Source organism: Stenella coeruleoalba, assembly GCF_951394435.1.
Source record: "Stenella coeruleoalba genome assembly, chromosome: 11".
Classification (NCBI taxonomy): Eukaryota; Metazoa; Chordata; class Mammalia; order Artiodactyla; family Delphinidae; genus Stenella; species Stenella coeruleoalba.
Genome location: NC_137157.1, coordinates 60,660,982 through 60,678,855, shown reverse-complemented (window position 1 = coordinate 60,678,855; position 17,874 = coordinate 60,660,982). Strand labels below are relative to the sequence as shown.

The 17,874-nt window shown below is 46.8% G+C and overlaps 1 pseudogene across 1 annotated transcript; it reads left to right on the top strand.

Annotated features, from left to right (window-relative positions):
- Nucleotides 1-16,395: 16,395 nt before the first annotated feature.
- On the top strand, nt 16,396-17,422 carry LOC307194552 (proteasome subunit alpha type-3-like; annotated as a pseudogene). Its single transcript has one exon. The product of its transcript is annotated as a proteasome subunit alpha type-3-like (transcript).
- Nucleotides 17,423-17,874: the final 452 nt, after the last annotated feature.

Sequence of the window (17,874 nt, the reverse complement as noted above, 5' to 3'; positions counted from 1 at the left end):
CGCGGCATGTGGGATCTTCCCGGACCAGGGCTCGAACCCGTGTCCCCTGCAGAATCCCCAGGCGGATTCTTAACCACTGCGCCACCAGGGAAGTCTAAATATATTTTTTAAATAAAATTAATAGAATAGGTTAAAAAACTAAATCAGAGTGCATCCCATGTGGTAAGGGTGAATACTGTTATACCGTTTCATGAAACTCTTGATGTATACATGGAGAGAGACAGAGGGAGAGATCTGTTATATATATTACTGTGGATTTTAATCAAAAAAGTTTAAAAGCCACAGTCTAGAGCAGTTGGTTCTGTCATTTTGATGACATATATCTGGGTCTGAATATATGACCCGTCTGCCTTACCCATTCCTCTTCCTCCTTCTGCCTCTAGACAGTACCCAAGAGAACTTTCTGCAGTAACGGAAGTATACTATATCTGTGTTGTCCAATATTGTAGCCACTAACCACACGGGGCTATTGAACACTTGAAATATAGTTAATGTGACTGAGGAAATTATATTTTTTATTATAATTAATTCCATTAATTTAAATTTATTTATTTTTGTTTTGTTTTTTAAACAATCTGGAGTTCAGTAATTTTAGAATTTATTTATTTTTGGCTGCGTTGGGTCTTCATTGCTGTGCGCAGGCTTTCTGTAGTTGCGGCGAGCGGGGCCTACTCTTCGTTGTGGTATGCGGGCTTCTCATTGCAGTGGCTTCTCCGGTTGCGGAGCACGGGCTGTAGGCACGCGGGCTTCAATGGTTGCAGCACGCGGGCTCAGTAGTTGTGGCTCGCCGGCTCTAGAGCGCAGGCTCAGTAGTCGTGGCACACGGGCTTAGTTGCTCCACAGCATATGGGATCTTCCCAGACCAGGGCTCGAACCCATGTCCCCTGTACTGGCAGGCGGATTCTTAACCACTGTACCACCAAGGAAGTCCAGCTGATCTCTGAGCTTCTCCAGGCAGTTGTGGAGGATAAACAATTTTATTCTTCTCCCATTTTCGAGATATCTCAAGAGAAGCACTTGTGTGGATATGTGATTGGAGTAAAATGCTGTGAGATGAAAAAGCCCCAAGGCCAGCTTCCCCCTCAGATTCTGCATCCATAACACACCCAAATGATGCAGTATTGCCCTCTCACTACCTTTTGAATGAATGAGTGAATGAATGAACAAATAAATGAGTGAATAACCTACCAAGATGGGACTCTACAGGCAGAACACTCAAGGGAAGGAGTAATAAAGAGAGTAGGGGGATCTTTTAAGCTGTTAACAGTCATCTTTCTCCCTTTGTAGCTCCTCTTTGTACAAAGAAATAGAACCCAGTGGGAGAATAGTTGAACTTCCTCAGTCTGTGGCCCCACTTCACAGCCACAGACTCTCAGGAAACTTCAAGGGCTTTCCAACAGGCCCCAACCCAAGCCATCCTAGCCAGAGGAAAATCCTGTATGTTACAAAAGCCCTAGAGTGAATATTAAAGCATGGGGAATGAATACTAAGCTCATGTAAGGTAGTTGCTACCATTTTTTTAAATTTCCAGGTACAGAAATTACACAGCCTCCCTGAGTCACTTAAACAGCCTTTGTAATAGGAAGTGCTAAAACTATAAATCTTGCTGTCATTTAGGAATGCTCAGTGCAAATGTTTACAGGCCCCAGGCACCATTTTCCACCTCTCCTTTGAAGGGCTTTGCAGTTCTCCCCTGGGGTCAATCCTGCATTCCACACGTGTTCAAGGGAGGGGAAGGAGGGGCAGGTTCCTACTTTGGGGATAGCTTGAACCCAGGTGGAGACCTTAGCCCTAACTGATTCAAAACAAGAAAGTGTTCAAATAAAAATTCAAGCAACGAAGTATGAGACAAGGATTCAAGAAAGGTCATGAGCTAAATTCAGAGCCAAGGAATGGCAGGGCAGTAAACACTACAGGAGTTCAGAGGAAAGGCGGTGATCATGATTCATGCACAAGTGGAATCCAAGGGATGCTAGGGCTTGTGCATGGGGAGAAGTGTGCGTTCCAGCTGAGAGAATAATGAGAACACAGCCCCCAAGGTCAACTGACTGCCTAGCACATAGTAGGTATTCAATAAATACATGCTCATAGTGTCCCAGAGAATCTGAGTCTGCTCTTGGCTGTAGCAATGGCAAGAGAGCATGGGCGGGCAAATGCCAGGTCTCAGGCAGTCAGTCCATCACCAGAGAGATAACTTCGGACTGGCAGAAGAAGCAGCAGCATACAGTGGAGCTGAGCTGAGCCAAAAGCACAGACAAAGAGGTCTTTTCCCTGCAGCTACTATCTAGGATTCCAGCCCCCTAGCTGCCCCAAGACCTCTGGCCTAAATAAGGAGGTGACATCCTGCCTGTCGAACCTGGCTCTGCCCATCCAGGGTCTCAAAGGCCTGCTGCCCACCTTAGCACTGCTTTGAGCCTGTCTGGCACCAGGCCCAGCCACGCTCTGCTCTGCAGAGCTCTCAGATCCTTGGGTTGGCAGGGCTAAGGGTGGCTGGACTGTGACAGCCCTGGTCAAAGCAAAGCCTTGCTGGGGTTCCCTGGAGCTGTGTCTCACGTGCCACCCACTTCCAGGCCTCTCTCACCCCTCCCCAGCCCTCCCCAGCAAGTTCTCTTGTTTGTTCAAGCTCCCACTAAGTGATGTACAATGATCCTCAAAAGGCAATAACAAACCCTCATCTAACAATTTCGAACTCCAGAAAGCTCTGAAGACCAGAAGTTTTTTTTTAGTTCCCCAGCCAGGGACCAGGGATTGAAACTGCGCCCCCCTGCAGTGGAAGCGTGGAATCTTAACCACTGGACCCAGAAGTTTTTTGTAATTCACTCACCTGCAAAACCTAACCTAGAAACATCAAGGTTTATATATTCCACCTAGGAGGAATGTTTCTGCGTCTCACTGCATAAATAGTAAAGTATGTGATTCCATGATTCCAGGGGCCACCTCAAACCTCACTGGGGTTTTCCTTATACATTATAAGCACTACATTTCCTTTCTAAAATCTGAAAGATTCTGAATCCCAAGGGTCATCTGGACCTCAGGATTGGGTTTCAGGGGTTGTGGACTTGCAGCATCAGCCCAGGCTTAAATTTAGAGCAAACAGATTCCAAGCTTGAAGGCCTGCTCCTTAGAGCTGGTTGCGGAAGGGATCCCAGGAAGACAAGACAGGGCGGGGGGGACGCGGACAGCTCAGGCAGTAACTATTTCCCAAATGGGACACAAGTGCAATGTTCCCATGCTTTAACGATCACGCAGCAGCCCAGGGGCATACCAGCTGCCCAGCAGCCATGGCTTCACCCTTTCCAGCGGTCAGACCTTGAGCAACACACTCATTTCCTCACATGGGTTTCTTCATCATTTAAATGAACCCACCTTGGAGGAACACCGGGTGGGGATGAAAGTAAATGAAACGCATAGCACACTGAAGGAACTCAGTGGGCATGGGCTACCTCGACTGTTCCTTCACCCGGTGAAGTCTTCCTTGACAGCCCTGTACTGCTAAGCCCCTGTGGGCAAGACAACGTATAAGTTACAGGGTGAACTCAAGGAGAGATAGAATGTGCCCACCTAAGAGTGAAATTGGACTGAGGAGATCAACGTAAGATCTCAAGGGAGAGGAGAGTTTGGCCTGGAGAAAAGGAAGCTTGGGAGGCAAGAAAGGCGCCCTGGGTGGTATCAGAAGACCTGGGTTGGGTCAGGCTGACTCATTATGCAACTCTAACGTAGCTCTTTCCTCTCTGGGCCATTTGCCTCACTGACAAAATGTACATCTAGCCTTCAGTCTCCTCTGAGTTCCCTTCTACTTTCTGTGATGTCAAGTATCTGAAGGCCTGTCACTTAGGAGAAGAGAAATTAGAGCTGGTCTTTGTAACTCCCAGGGGAGCAAAGTGAAGGACTTGGTAAGGGGTTCTCCCACAATCAGGATGCCCAATGAGGATACAGGATGTGTGTCCTCACCCCAGTGAGGCAGCCTGGGGACTGGGCATTGGGCAGGGAGTCAGAGAAGGGGGCCATGGCATGAAGAAAGGCAAGTGGCCTGCCCTGGGACAAGGAGAGGGAGGAATGAAAACCCAAGGGTCTGGGATCCCAGCATGCTTGCTGAAAGTTCTCTCCCTTCCTGTAATAGCAGCTGCAAACAGCCCAGGCTCAGATTCCCAGAGACACCCCGGAAGGCAGTCCAAGAGCCCAGCCAATGCCCCCACAAAACAATCCTGGAGAGACCATTGCCTCCATTCCCTGTCTTGGGGAGACATTCTCCTAGACCCAGGATCTGCGTTCCAGTGAACAATTCTCTTCCCAGGTCTTGAATTCTGGGGGTTGGTAAGGCCTGGGTCTGGGGGTCACGAGAGAGAAAGGAGACAATCTGGGGAGCCTCTGTGACTGGACTGAGCCTCTGGGATGTACTCCCAGACCCAGTGAGCTTGCTCCAAACCATCCTCTTGCTCTTGAATTTCTTCCCTCCGCTTGCTTCTCCATTCCCCACTCCCACCCACCACCCCACCACTGAGGTCAGAGCCTGCAGAAGCCAGGTGGCACCAGTGAACTGAACCCTTCCCTGAATGGTGCCAGGTCATCTGGTCCAGAAGAGTTCACCCTGTCCTGTGTCACCCGAGAGGCAGGGACGCTCCATTGTGGACAGAACCACTGGCCAAGTGTGGACCCAAGGGCTGGAGAATCCCTGGATTGGGAGACGGGGGGACGTGTGTCTCCTGGCTCCCTCAGTCCCACGCATCCTGGATCTCTGCTCCAAACATTCGTGAGCCCGCTGCGACAGTGGCAACAGCAAAGGGTAAGAAGCGGGGGAGATAAGAGACCATGGGACCCTTACCTCCCTACGCTGGACAACAGTCCACACTTTGCTTCCAGAATTATCTGTAAATCCCCATCTGTCCCCTATCACCACTCCCTCCCCCGACAAACACCTTCATTGTTGAACGTATAAAATCCCACCTCCTTATTCTTGCATTCCATCTCTCCTATCACCCCGTATTTGTCTCCCTACTTAACTCTCCAGTCTCCTCCTTCTCCCAACTCTTTGCTCCCTAACATTGTTTCCTCAGCTGCCTCCTGCCCACGCCTCTATAATCCCCCCTACTCTTCTGTTTCCTACTTCCCACACTTCCCTCAAGGCTCAGCACTAATGACACCTCCTCCCTGAAGCCTTCCCCATAGCCCTGGCACCAGATCCTGGCGCCCTCTCATTAGGACCACTCATTGAGATTGTTCTTTTAGTACTTGGTGTGCCTGGTCCCATATGTTGGCTGGAATTGATTATTTGAACGAAAGGTGTATTGATCCAATGATGACACCTGTTCTACCATCCTGGAAGAGAGAGGATAGAGAAGCCCACAGCAGGGGTCATTGACCCCCCAAGCCCAAACCCAAGAGATGTTCATATTATGATTAAAGTGAGATGTCCCCCTCCAGGTTCAGAAGCACAGGCCCTGTATAAGATGAGGAAGCCGTAAGGGATGAAAAGAGACCCAAAAGATGGAGGCAAGAGCTGAAGCAGGGGGCATGGAAAGCACTAGGGACGCAAAGATTCACTCCCCCCAGGGAAGAGGATAAATTGCAGGGACTAAAGGGGGCAGAAACTAGTTCCTGGGAAAGAATGTGTTATTCATCCTAGAAGAAAGAAAATGGAAGCTTCCTGGAGGGGAGGGGGTGCTGATCTTATCTGACGTTTACATTCCAGAGGGCCCCTGCTGCTTCTTCTCATCTTAATTAGAAAATACCTGAGGATCCCCGCTAAGTGCTGGGAGAGAGGAATTCAGGCGCCTCCCCTGGCCCCCGCCCCAGTCCTGCTCCCTTCACCTCTGACCTCCAGGCTTGCTGTGTGGATTTCTGTTTCTTCATCTACATTGGGCGGATCCTTTAAGCTAGATTCCTTGAGAGATAAGATGAGAGGGTCTGTGAACTGTCAGGACTCCACTCCATCACCAACATCGCCCTTCCCCACTACCGTGGTACGGGGTGCCACACTTCACCCATTCATTTATCTGGCCGTCCATTCAAAGTCATTTATTAGGGCCTCCTGTATAGGTGCCAGACACAATGCTGGGATACAGACAGTTAGTCTCTGTCATCGACGATGTATGATAAAACCTATAATCCAGCTATAAACATGCTGTGAGTGGGTGGAGACCACGTTTGTCTTCCAGATGTCCCAGAAGCAGTGACATCTGAGCTGGTCTTTGAAGGACCCATACAAGGTGGCAAGGCGGTGGTGAGGCTCAGAAGCGCATTGCAGGCAGCAGGAATAGCATAAGCCAAGGCCTGGACCCCATCCCTTCCCGCACATCATCAGCTGACCTTCCTCTCTCTCCTCCGTCAGATTTCTTTCTCACTCTGCTGGGTCCTCCCATTGGCATTCAAATACTGTTGTCCACCTTAAGACAAGCTCCCTGGACCGCTGACCCAGCAGCTCCTTCCCTAGCTCTCTGCTCCTTTCCACAGGCTCTCCCCTCCCTTGCCCCATTCATTCCTCAGCCCACTCCAGGCTGGCCAGGGCTCCTATTGCCCCATGGCAGCTGCACTAGCCTAGGTTCCCAGAGACACCACATTGTTAAAATCAGTTGACACTTGACATTCCTTCTATTCCTTGACCTCTTAGCTTTCAGCAGCTGAATATGAACACTCCCTCCTTCTTGCAACACTCTCCTTCCCTCTTCTCCTTGACACCTCACTCCAGGTTTTCCTCCAGACGTAGCTCCTCAGCCTCTTTCCTCAGCTCACCCCCTTTATCTGCTCTATAAACGTTGACATTCCTCTGCTTTTATTCCGTGTACTATTTCCTTGAGTGATCTCACCCATTGCCATGGCTTTAACTCCATCTTCTGTAGACCAAAGGCTCCCAATTTTAGATGTCCAACCCAGATCTTCCTTCCGAGCTCCTGATTAGTCTATGGAACTTTCTACCTGATGCTTCCTTTTGTTTTTGTTATTTTTTGTTGTTGCTGTTGTTTGTTTTTGTTTTTGGCCATACCGCGAGGCATGCGGGATCTTCTCTGACCAGGGATCGAACCCGTTCCCCCTGCACTGGAAGCATGGAGTCTTAACCCCCGGACCACCGTGGAAGTTCCTGATGCCTCCTTTTAGATGTCTCTTAGGCATCTCAGATTTAACCTGTTTAAAACTGAAAACTGAACTATTGATCTTAACCGCCACCGGTTCCTTCTTAATTATTGCTCATCTTAGTAAATGATACTCCACCCATCCAATTGCTCACGCCTGAAACCTGGGAATCATATTCAACCTTTCCTTCTCTCTTACCCCATCCCTCTGCAGCTAATGAATTACTAAGTCTACTTCCAAAATAAATCCAAACCTGTCCCCTTCTCTTCATCTACACATGGTGTCCAGGCTGCAGCCATCTCTCCTCTGTACTACAATATCTCCCTAACAGTAGGCCTTCTCATGGCTGCCTGTGACCCCTTAGCTATCCTCCACACACCATCCAGTGTGGTCTTATTTAAAAATAACTCTCATCATATCCGTCACCTACTTGGAATCCTTCAATGGTCTCAGAAACATGCAAACTACATGGTCAGTCCCCTCTTTCCAGCCCCATCTTTTCCAGTCTCCTCCATGTTCACCAGCCTTCAGCGACACTGGGCTTCACCCGGTTCTTCTAACCAGGCACACATTTCCAGCCCAAGGACCTGGGAGTGTGGTCCTGTCTGCCAGTCACACCCCCACCTACGCACACACGTTGTCCCTCACTTAGCTCCCTCCTACCTCATGCTCAAAAGATCTCTCAGGCTCTGGCTTCCTCCCCAGGCTCTGGCTAAATGGTCTGGCACCCAGAAGGCACTCAGTGAACATGGGGAAGGAAGGGAAGACACAGGGAGGGAAGGAAGAGGCATGGTGGGTGAGTGAGGCTCACAGCAGAGAGTAGTGTATGTGGGAGCAGGGGAGGGCTGAGGGCAATGTTTAGATGGGTCCTTTGAACTGCCTTTGAGCATTTAGTTTCTTTTCTTTTCTTTCTTTTTTTATAAACTTATTTATTTTTTATTTTTGACTGTGCTGGGTCTTCATTGCTGCATGCGGGCTTTCCCTAGTTGCAGGGAGCAGGGGCCACTCTTTGTTGCAGTGCGCACGCTTCTCATTGCGGTGGCTTCTCTTGTTGCGGAGCACAGGCTCTAGGCACGCGGGCTTCAGTAGCTGTGGCTCGCGGGCTCTAGAGCGCAGGCTCAGTAGTTGTGGCGCCCGGGCTTAGTTGCTCTGCGGCATGTAGGATCTTCCCAGACCAGGGCTCGAACCCATGTCCCCTGCATGGCAGGCGGACTCTCAACCACTGCACTACCAGGGAAGTCCGAGCATTTAGTTTCAAATCTGCACCTGTTTGAATTATTCTGATTTTTCCCTGGCACTTCACTGTTACAATGATCCGTTTTATCAAATGGCAGCTGATGGCATTGTACACCGGGGACTCCAGCAGGCCCTCCGGAAGCAGCACCCTCTTAACCTTCCTCTGCCCCCTGGTGGCCTTCCAGGAGCAGACGGCTGTTCCCGCCTAACCCGGGACGACCGTGCTGTGCTCTGATTCTCTGCCTTATAGCACCACCATCTGGCCAAAGCTGCTGATAGTCGGTTTCTCCACCCGCATTCACCTCCAATTTCTTTTCAACCTTCCCACTGGGCAGAGCTCATAGAATCATGGCCTCTTGGAGTGTAAACGACCTCAGTGGACGAAGTCCCATCCAGAGTTCATCTATGCTTGAAGTTCATTCTGGAGGGCCATGCTAGAGGTGACGACAGAGTGGCAAATGACCATAGTCCAGCAGTCAAGGAACTGGCAATATGCATGGCAGGTGTGAGGCCCTGATATCTCCTTTGTGCCTAAGCTATCCCAGGTTTCCTGGTCCTGCCTTCCACCTGCCCCCCTCCCCGCCCCCCCCCCCCACAAACACCTCTCACCCTCCTTCACCCTGGGTGGAAAGTCATCAGCCTCCTACGAGGTTCTCTTCCGGATTAGCTCAGTCCTATTAACACAATCTTTGACCCTGTCCACTTGACTCTCACCACACTTTAACAAATAATTGTGGGGACTTCCCTGGAGGTCCAGTGACTAAGACTCTACGCTTCCAATGAGGGGGCCCGGGTTTGATCCCTGGTCAGGGAACTAGATCCCACATGCCACAACTATAAAGAGATACCGCATGCCTCAAAAAAGATCCTGAGTGCTGGCAACTAAGACCTGGCGCAGCCAAATAAATAAATGTTTTTAAATAAATAAATAAATAAATGTGGGTTTTCCTTATTACCTAAGCAAGATGTGTTCACTCTAGAAAATTAGAAAACACAGATGAGCAGAAATAAGAAAAATGTTAAACCGCCAGAATACCTCCACCTAGCCATTGTTAATTATAACTATTGTTAATACCTTGATGTGTAGCCTTCAAGATCTTTTGTTTTTGTTTCTCAAAAGTGAGATTGGATTGTACCCACTGTTTTGTAATCTCCTCTTTACGCATCATATAGATAATGGGATTTTCTTTCCATGTCAAATAAATATTATTTTTAAGGATTGAATAGTATCCCTTCAATGAATGGATACATCATAATTTATTTAACCATTCCCTTAGTTTTGGATATTTACATTGCTTTTCGTTTTCTGCTATCACAAACTGAATTGCAACAAACATCTCTCTGGTCATTTAAAAACTAATTTTGCATTGTAAATGCTCCCGTGGGTGGCATGCTTACCCTGTTAAACTGTGAGGACCCCACAGATAGAAGAGCCCCGCACCTTTTTCCCTCCTGCGGTCCATCCCCTTCTCTCCTCCTGTAAGCACAGGGGCCAGTAGACTCACTTCTCATCTAAATCCCACCTGCTTCTGGTCTCAACCTCTCCAGGGCTCCCTTGTTTCTTATTTTTCTTACCTAGGACATAAATCAGTACGCATCTATGCATTAGTTTAAAAGTAAGGTGGTATTTTTACCATGGCATAGAGGAAAGAGCTTTGAAATCAGCCCAGACCTCAGTCTGAATTGCTTGTTACTCATGGGTGTCACAGGGTGTCAGCCTATGCCACAGAAGGATATGTCTCGGAAAGGAAAACTGACAGTGAACGCCTCTAGGCAGGACACACCCTCCACAGTCTTCCATAGGCTGCACAGTGCTATGTGACTTACACCGCTTCACATATGTGCCTCTGAACCCTGCAGCATTTGAATTTGAGTTTGAGACCCGGGAAGATACTATCCCATTTGATCTTTAACAAGGACATTGTAAGGAGAGCAGGGCTGTGGGAGTAGTCCACTCTGAGTTAGGCAACAAGGGGGATCGTTGTCAGCAGAGAATTTAAAAACAATAAAACTGACTAAAAGTCTGTTTTTATTATCTTCATGCATAGACAATTCTTTTTTTTTTTTGGCCTCGCAGTGAGGCATGCAGGATCTTAGTTCCCCCACCAGGGATCAAGCCCGTGCCCCCTGCAGTGGAAGCGCAGATTGTTAGCCACTGGACCGCCAGGGAACTCCCATGCATAGACAATTCTAAACAAAGTCAGTGAGGGAATTCCCTGGTGGTCCAGTGTTAGGACTCGGTGCTCTCACTGCCGGGGCCCTGGGTTCCATCCCTGGTCCAGGAACTAAGAACCTGCAAGCCTAGTGGTGTGGCCAAAAAATAAACAGGGTAAATGATAAAATATTCTATAAGGAAATCTTTTGTTGGTCTAAGTGCTAAACAATTGCCGTGATGACTGTTGAGGTTTTTTTGGTTTGTTTTTTTTTTGCTGTACACGGGCCTCTCACTGTTGTGGCCTCTCCCGTTGCAGAGCACAGGCTCCGGACGCGCAGGCTCAGCGCCCATGGCTCACGGGCCCAGCCGCTCTGCGGCATGTGGGATCTTCCCGGACCGGGGCATGAACCCGTGTGCCCTGCATCGGCAGGCGGACTTTCAACCACTGTGCCACCAGGGAAGCCCGACTGTTGAGTTTTGATAATAAATGTGTAAGCTTCAAATGAACACACTTTCATTACTTATCTTTCAATGAACATAGTATTCTGTATGCAGTGGATACCCAGTGTTTTCAACAATGATACCTGTTCATTTGGCGAGAAGTTTGTAACAGTTCAGAATTGTCCAAGCCCTTGCCCAGCCAGCCTTTGTGATAATACACCTTCCAGGGTTTAAATAGTAGATGGGAAATAGACAACGACCAGACACGGTAATTATAAAGAAATAGCCCTTGGCTAACTCCAACTCTGCCATTCTATGTGGACATTTCCAACTTTTACTTGTGTTTAAGATTAAAAATAATGACTGCAAACTGCAAGGTATATTTTTGCTTGGTAAGTGTAAACTTCAGGTCATACATGAAATGTTACACTGAATCTGAATAATATCTTTTAAAATAATATTTTTAGGGCTTCCCTGGTGGTGCAGTGGTTGAGAGTCCGCCTGCCGATGCAGGGGACACGGGTTCATGCCCCGGACCGGGAAGATCCCACATGCCGCGGAGCGGCTGGGCCCGTGAGCCATGGCCGCTGAGCCTGCTCATCCAAAGCCTGTGCTCCGCAACAGGAGAGGCCACAGCAGTGAGAGGCCCGCGTACCACAAAAATAATAATAATATTTTAAAATTACTAATTGTTCTTAAGCTAAAAAGTGAATCAAGAAAAGAATGATTCTTTCTAAAAATAATTTTGTCCTGTAGAGGAAGGAGTTTCCAGGTACGCCACTGGAGAAAGACATAATTTCATTTTTTAGATGTATTTATTATTAGCTAATTCGAATTATTATGAACTAATAATTTATTTCTTGGTTAATTAGCATTGTTACTGAATTAATAACATTTGCCCTACGATTACTGTATCAGAGTTCTCCAGAGAAACAGAACCAATAGAATATATAGAGATATATATAAGACAAGATTTATTTATTTTGGTTTTTTTTTTTGACCACACCACGCAGCATGCAGGATCTTACTTCCCCGATCAGGGATTGAACCCTGGGCCGGCGGCAGTGAAAGTGCAGAGTCCCAACAACTGGACAACCGGGGAATTTCCAAGACAAGACTTATAATAGAAATTGGCTCACATGGTTATGGAGGCCAAGAAGTCCCACAATCTGCTGCCTGCAAGCTGGAGACCCAGGAAAGCCAGTAGTGTTATTCAGTCTGAGTCCAAAGGCTGAGAATTGGGGCCCAATGGTATAACTCCTGGTCTGAATGCAAGCGCCCAGTGAAGCACCATTGTCTGAAGGCAGAAGATGGGTGTCTCAGCTCAAGTAGAGAGAGCAAATTCACCCTTCCTTAGCGCCATTGTCCGAAGGTAGAAGGTGGATGTCTCAGCTCAAGTAGAGAGAGCAAATTCACCCTTCCTTACACCTTTTTGTTCTATTCAGGCCCTCAGCAGATTGGAAGATGCTCACCTAAATTGGTGAGGACGATCTCCTTCACTCAGTCTACTGATTCAAATGCTAATCTCTTCCGAAGACACCCTAACGACTCACCCAGAAATAATGTTTTACTACTCATCTGGGCACATCGTAGCCCAGTCAAGTTCACATAAGCTCAATCATCACAATTACAAATTTGAATGGTAAAAAAGATATACAACGAAAAGTATGTCTTACCACATGATCCAGCAATTCCCCTCCTGGGTATATATCCGAAGAAAACGAAAACACTAATTCGAAAGATACATGCAACCCAGTGTTCATAGCAGCATTATTTACAATGGCCAAGCTGTCCATCAACAAAAGAATGGATTGGAAACTCCCTGGCGGTCCAGCAGTTAGGACCCAGCGCTTTCACTGCCATGGGCCCGGGTTCGATTCCTGGTTGGGAAACTAAGATCCTGCAAGCCACGTGGCACAGCCAAAAAAAAAAAATTAAAACAGAAGAATGGATAAAGAAAACGTGGTGTAAACAATGGAATACTACTCAGCCATAAAAAAGAATGAAATTTTGCCATTTGCAGCAACATGGATGGACTTGGAGGGCATTATGCTAAGTGAAGTAAGTCAGACAGAGAAACACAAATAGTGTATGTTACCACTTATACGTGGAATCTAAAAAATAAAACAATTTCCCTGGCGGCCCAGTGGTTAAGACTCCACGCTTCCACTGCAGGGGGTACAGGTTTGATCCTTGGTCGGGGAACTAAGATCCCACATGCTGCAAGGCGTGGCCAAAAAATAAATACAAATTAAAAAAAAATAAAACCAGTGAATATAACAACAAAAAAGAAAAGTAGGTCTTCCTACTATCCCATATGTCCAGCCCCATACCTTACTCCAGATGCAACCACTATATACAGGTTTTTTAAGTATAGGTAGATATAATTTAAATCTTATTTTACAAATGAGGAAGCTGAGACTGAGCAAGGTTGAGTGACTGCCTGAGATCACACAGCTGAAGGAGCTAACAGAACTGAATGGACGTCTTCCCTGACACCACACTGCCACCCTGACATCATCTCGAGTTCATACATATGTCCTGGATGTACCGCCTGGATTGAGGGCCCTCAGAGAGACAGGGCTACACATGCAACCAGCTCTAGGCAGTCCCAGCACTGGGCCACTGGACACTGCAGCAGGAAGCCTGGGATCTGGCCCACGTTTAAGCTCTGTGTGGTGCTAGGCAAATCTCTTGATCTCCTCACCTGTCCTTCTCACTCACTGGGCTACGTTGGGACTCAAGCTAAGTAGAAAGATGTTTGGAAAGTAAAAGTGTCACATGACACATATGAGGGAAGGGAGGAGGCAGATATTAATGACAGGTTTAACTTTGTACTTTATTACGGACACACCATGTCCTTGTTAGATGTAAAGTTCCTAGAAGAGTGTCGCTTCTCTTCTTTTGAAGAGGGTGGAGTCCCGCTGCTCTAATGAGTCACCAGCCCAGTGCAGACAATGAGCCTGTCAAAGCGGCTCCTCTCCGTGGACAAGGTTTGGGATCAAACAACATACCCAGGTAGTAATACTTCTGTCAAGGAGCAGCACAGGGGTCCCAGTCAGCTTGGGCGCAGGACGGCTGAGCCAGGAAATTCAATCACAGGGAGTAGTCTCCATCCCCAAAGAATAAACACTTGTCCCCTGCTCCCGGCTGACATTCTATGACTGCACTGACACCTCTGCATCAGTTTAGCCATCACCACATAACAAAACACCCCAAGACTTAGAGGCTTAAAACAACAACAATTTATGAGGTCACGATTTTAGCTGGGCTCAGCTGGGCAGTTCTTCTGCTGGTCTCACCTGGAGTTGCTCATGTGGCTGCAGTCACGTGGACCAGGATGGACCAAGGTGGCCTCACTCACATATACGACGGTTAACTGGGGCTGTCAGCCAGGGTGCCTCGGTTCTCCTCCATGTGACTCTCCAGAAGAAGACCTTCTGGAGAAGAGGTTTCTTACTCAGTAAGGGCAGGTCCCAAGACAGTGAAAGTGGAAGCTTCTGGGTCTCTGGAAGTCTAGGCTCCAGAATTGACACATTGTCACTTCTGACATATTTGCTGGCCAAAGCAAGTCACAGGCAATTCCAGATTCAAGGAGTAGGAAATTAGACTCTCCCTCTTGGTGAAAGAGATGGAAAATATTTTGGTCACAGTGTTCAATCTACCACAAGCTTTATAATCCATCATTCAAAAACTCTCATCAATTAACCAACCCACACTTATGGAACACCTAATATGCCACCAGGGAAGTCCCCCTTTCATTGTTTTTGACTAGACTCATTTATAGCTCTGCAAGTTGGGAAAACTGATAGTAATGCAGATAATGTGGGGCCATAGAAATGCAAATGAACGTTGAGATAAAAGGTGAGATGAAATTGGTTTCTGAATAAAAGAGAAAACAGGGGCTTCCCTGGTGGCGCAGTGGTTGAGAGTCCGCCTGCCGATGCAGGGGACACGGGTTCGTGCCCCGGTCCGGGAAGATCCCACATGCCGCGGAGCGCTGGGCCTGTGAGCCATGGCCGCTGAGCCTGCGCGTCCGGAGCCTGTGCTCCGCGTACCGCAAAAACAAAAACAAAAAAAAGAGAAAACAAATTTGTTAAGGGATTTTAAGTAGCTCACAGATTTCTAAGAGGACCAGTGAGACACGCTCCGTGGCTAAATATCCAGGGGTAAGGCCCAACCGGGGCAGCTGTAGAGAAAACACCATGGCTACTCCTGTTCAGCATTGATAGATGTCCAGGCTGAATGACAGAAGCTCTGTTACTCCGGTCCTTTAATAGCCAGACTCTTCTACTGCCTCGCATGCCGGAAGACCAGTTCTTTCCAGAGTGGCCATCTCCTCCCTCTGCTAAATAGTCATTCAAAACAATAATAATAAAATAAATTTAAAAATAAAATAAAACTGGCTTCTGCCCAGTAGAAAAGATGATTTCAAATTTTAGTACACATAGAATATTAACCAGTTTTGAACATATTAGCAACTTCATTTCAGCATTCCTGATTGCCTATAAATGTCTGCTCTTCAGATTCTCCTTTCAGTTGGTTTTAACAAATTGCAGGTTTTTCTCTTTAATTAGTGAGATACATAAAATCTTTGATATGTGTTCACTTCATGTTTGTGTGAGTCATTATTTTCCCTTTTTGAAAATTATCCTACAACTCAGCTTCCTCGACTGTAAAATGGTAGTAATCATAGAACTTCCCCATAGGGTTGTTGGGCAGATGAAATTAGATAAATTATATAGATATATTGGGTTGGCCAAAAAGTTCAGTTGAGTTTTTCATGTTACAGAAAAGCCCGAATGAACTTTTTGGCCAACCCAGTATTAGCAAAGTACCAGGCTCATAATAAATGCTTAATAAATATTAGCTAGTTTAATGTTGTTACTATTATTATTATTCAAAAGAGTTATCATTTAGTTGGGAAATCACACAAAACAGCAGCAAAGAGTTTAAGTACATCATTAAGTTCTAAACTGTGTGGCAGAGTTTGAACACCAGTTAATCCTGGTGTTCAAAACAGGTTAATGGAGTCTGGAGTCATCCAGGAAGGCTTCCTGGAGGAGCAGTGGTCTAACTGGTCCTTGAAGGATGGGCAAGATTTGGAGAAGGAAAGAGAAGGTGGAGGAGATGGTCCCAGGGAAGGCAAGGCAAGGTCAATGTGGAAAAGAGTATAACTCGACCAGGATCTGTGACAGGTTCATCCCTAGCTCTTCCGCTGTTGCATTTCCCTTTGGTTTGCCTGTTAGAGAATATTTCACTATTCATTTCTCCACTGACATACCATAAAGACATTAATCAGCTGAATTATATTCTTATCAATACCTGTCAAGAGCACACAATTAACTACAGATTTGTAAACTCCTCAGGGGCAGGGGTCAGGCCTTTAGCTGTTTCTCAAACTCACTTCAGCATTAAAAAGTTTGAACTGGTAAGTGAGAAGGAAAAGAAGAACTTGAGCCTGCTGCTGTCAAACAAGCCTGTCCTGATGAGCAACCCGACTGCTCTCTTGCCTAAGTCCAGAGTTGGGTTCGAGTTTGAAACACTACATGGCAAATCTCTAGCCAAAGCCCTCACCTGCCCCTCCTTTGATTAACAGTCTCTAACTCAGGAAGTGGAACTATGGCATCTTTGGTGTCAGAGGTTGGATTTGGGCAAGAAAAAGCCCACCCACACTCCTCAAGCAGAAAGAGAACAGGGTGAGGGGGATCGCTTTAGACCCTGAAGCCCTAGGCGTCCCAGTGGTTTTAGCACGATGAGCTCAATCGGCACCAGGTATGACCTGTCAGCCTCTACATTCTCTCCTGACGGAAGAGTTTTTCAAGTTGAGTATGCTATGAAAGCTACGGAAAATAGTAGTACAGCTATTGGAATCAGATGTAAAGATGGCGTTGTCTTTGGGGTAGAAAAATTAGTCCTCCCTAAACTTTATGAAGAAGGTCCTAACAAACGACTTTTTAATGTGGATCGGCATGTCTGAATGGCACTAGCAGGTTTGTTGGCAGATGCTCGTTCTTTAGCAGACATTGCAAGAGAAGAGGCTTCCAAGTTTAGATCTAACTTTGGATATAACCTTCCACTAAAACATCTTGCAGACAGAGTGGCCGTGTATGTACATGCCTATACACTCTACAGTGCTGTCAGACCCTTTCGCTGCAGTTTCTGGTTAGGGTCTTACAGTGTGATGATGGTGCACAGCTCTACATGATTGACTCATCGGGTGTTTCATGTGGTTATTGGGGCTGTGCCATTGGCAAAGCCAGGCAAGCTGCGAAGACAGAAATTGAAAAGCTTCAGATGAAAGAAATGACCTGCCGTGATGTTGTTAAAGAAGTTGCAAAAATAATTTACATAGTACGCGATGAAGTTAAGGATAAAGCTTTTGAACTAGAGCTCAGCTGGGTTGGTGAAATAACTAACGGAAGACATGGAATTGTTCCAAAAGATATAAGGAAAGAGGCAGAGAAATAGGCCAAGGAATCTTTGAAGGAAGAAGACGAATCAGATGATGATAACATGTAACATTTACTTCATTTACTTCTATTTAACTATTTAGCCCTTTGGACTATTACATACCCACTGACCAACTTTCATTAAATCTTTGTCTTGTAAAAAACAAGAACAGGGTACAAGGCCTTGGAGGAGAGGAAAAACAAATGTGTAAAATACGTCCTGGGGTTTATAATCTAATTAGGAGGATAAAATCAACCAAGTACACAACTAAATAGGAAACCAGGCCAAGAAGTCTTGGGACGATGTCTTGGAGTGGGTAAGCCTTCTCCTATGAGATTGAGAAGGTGCAAGCTATTCTAAGCGAAGAGAACTGTGAGTAACAGTGGGAAAGCCCAGCGTCTGCTCTGGGCAAGGCAGAAGTTGGGGGCGACGTAAAGTTGGAGAAGCCGGCTGAAGGCAGATTATGAAATGCTTTCAGTGCTAGGGAGTAGTGCCTTGGAAAGAAACAGGATGTCTATTAG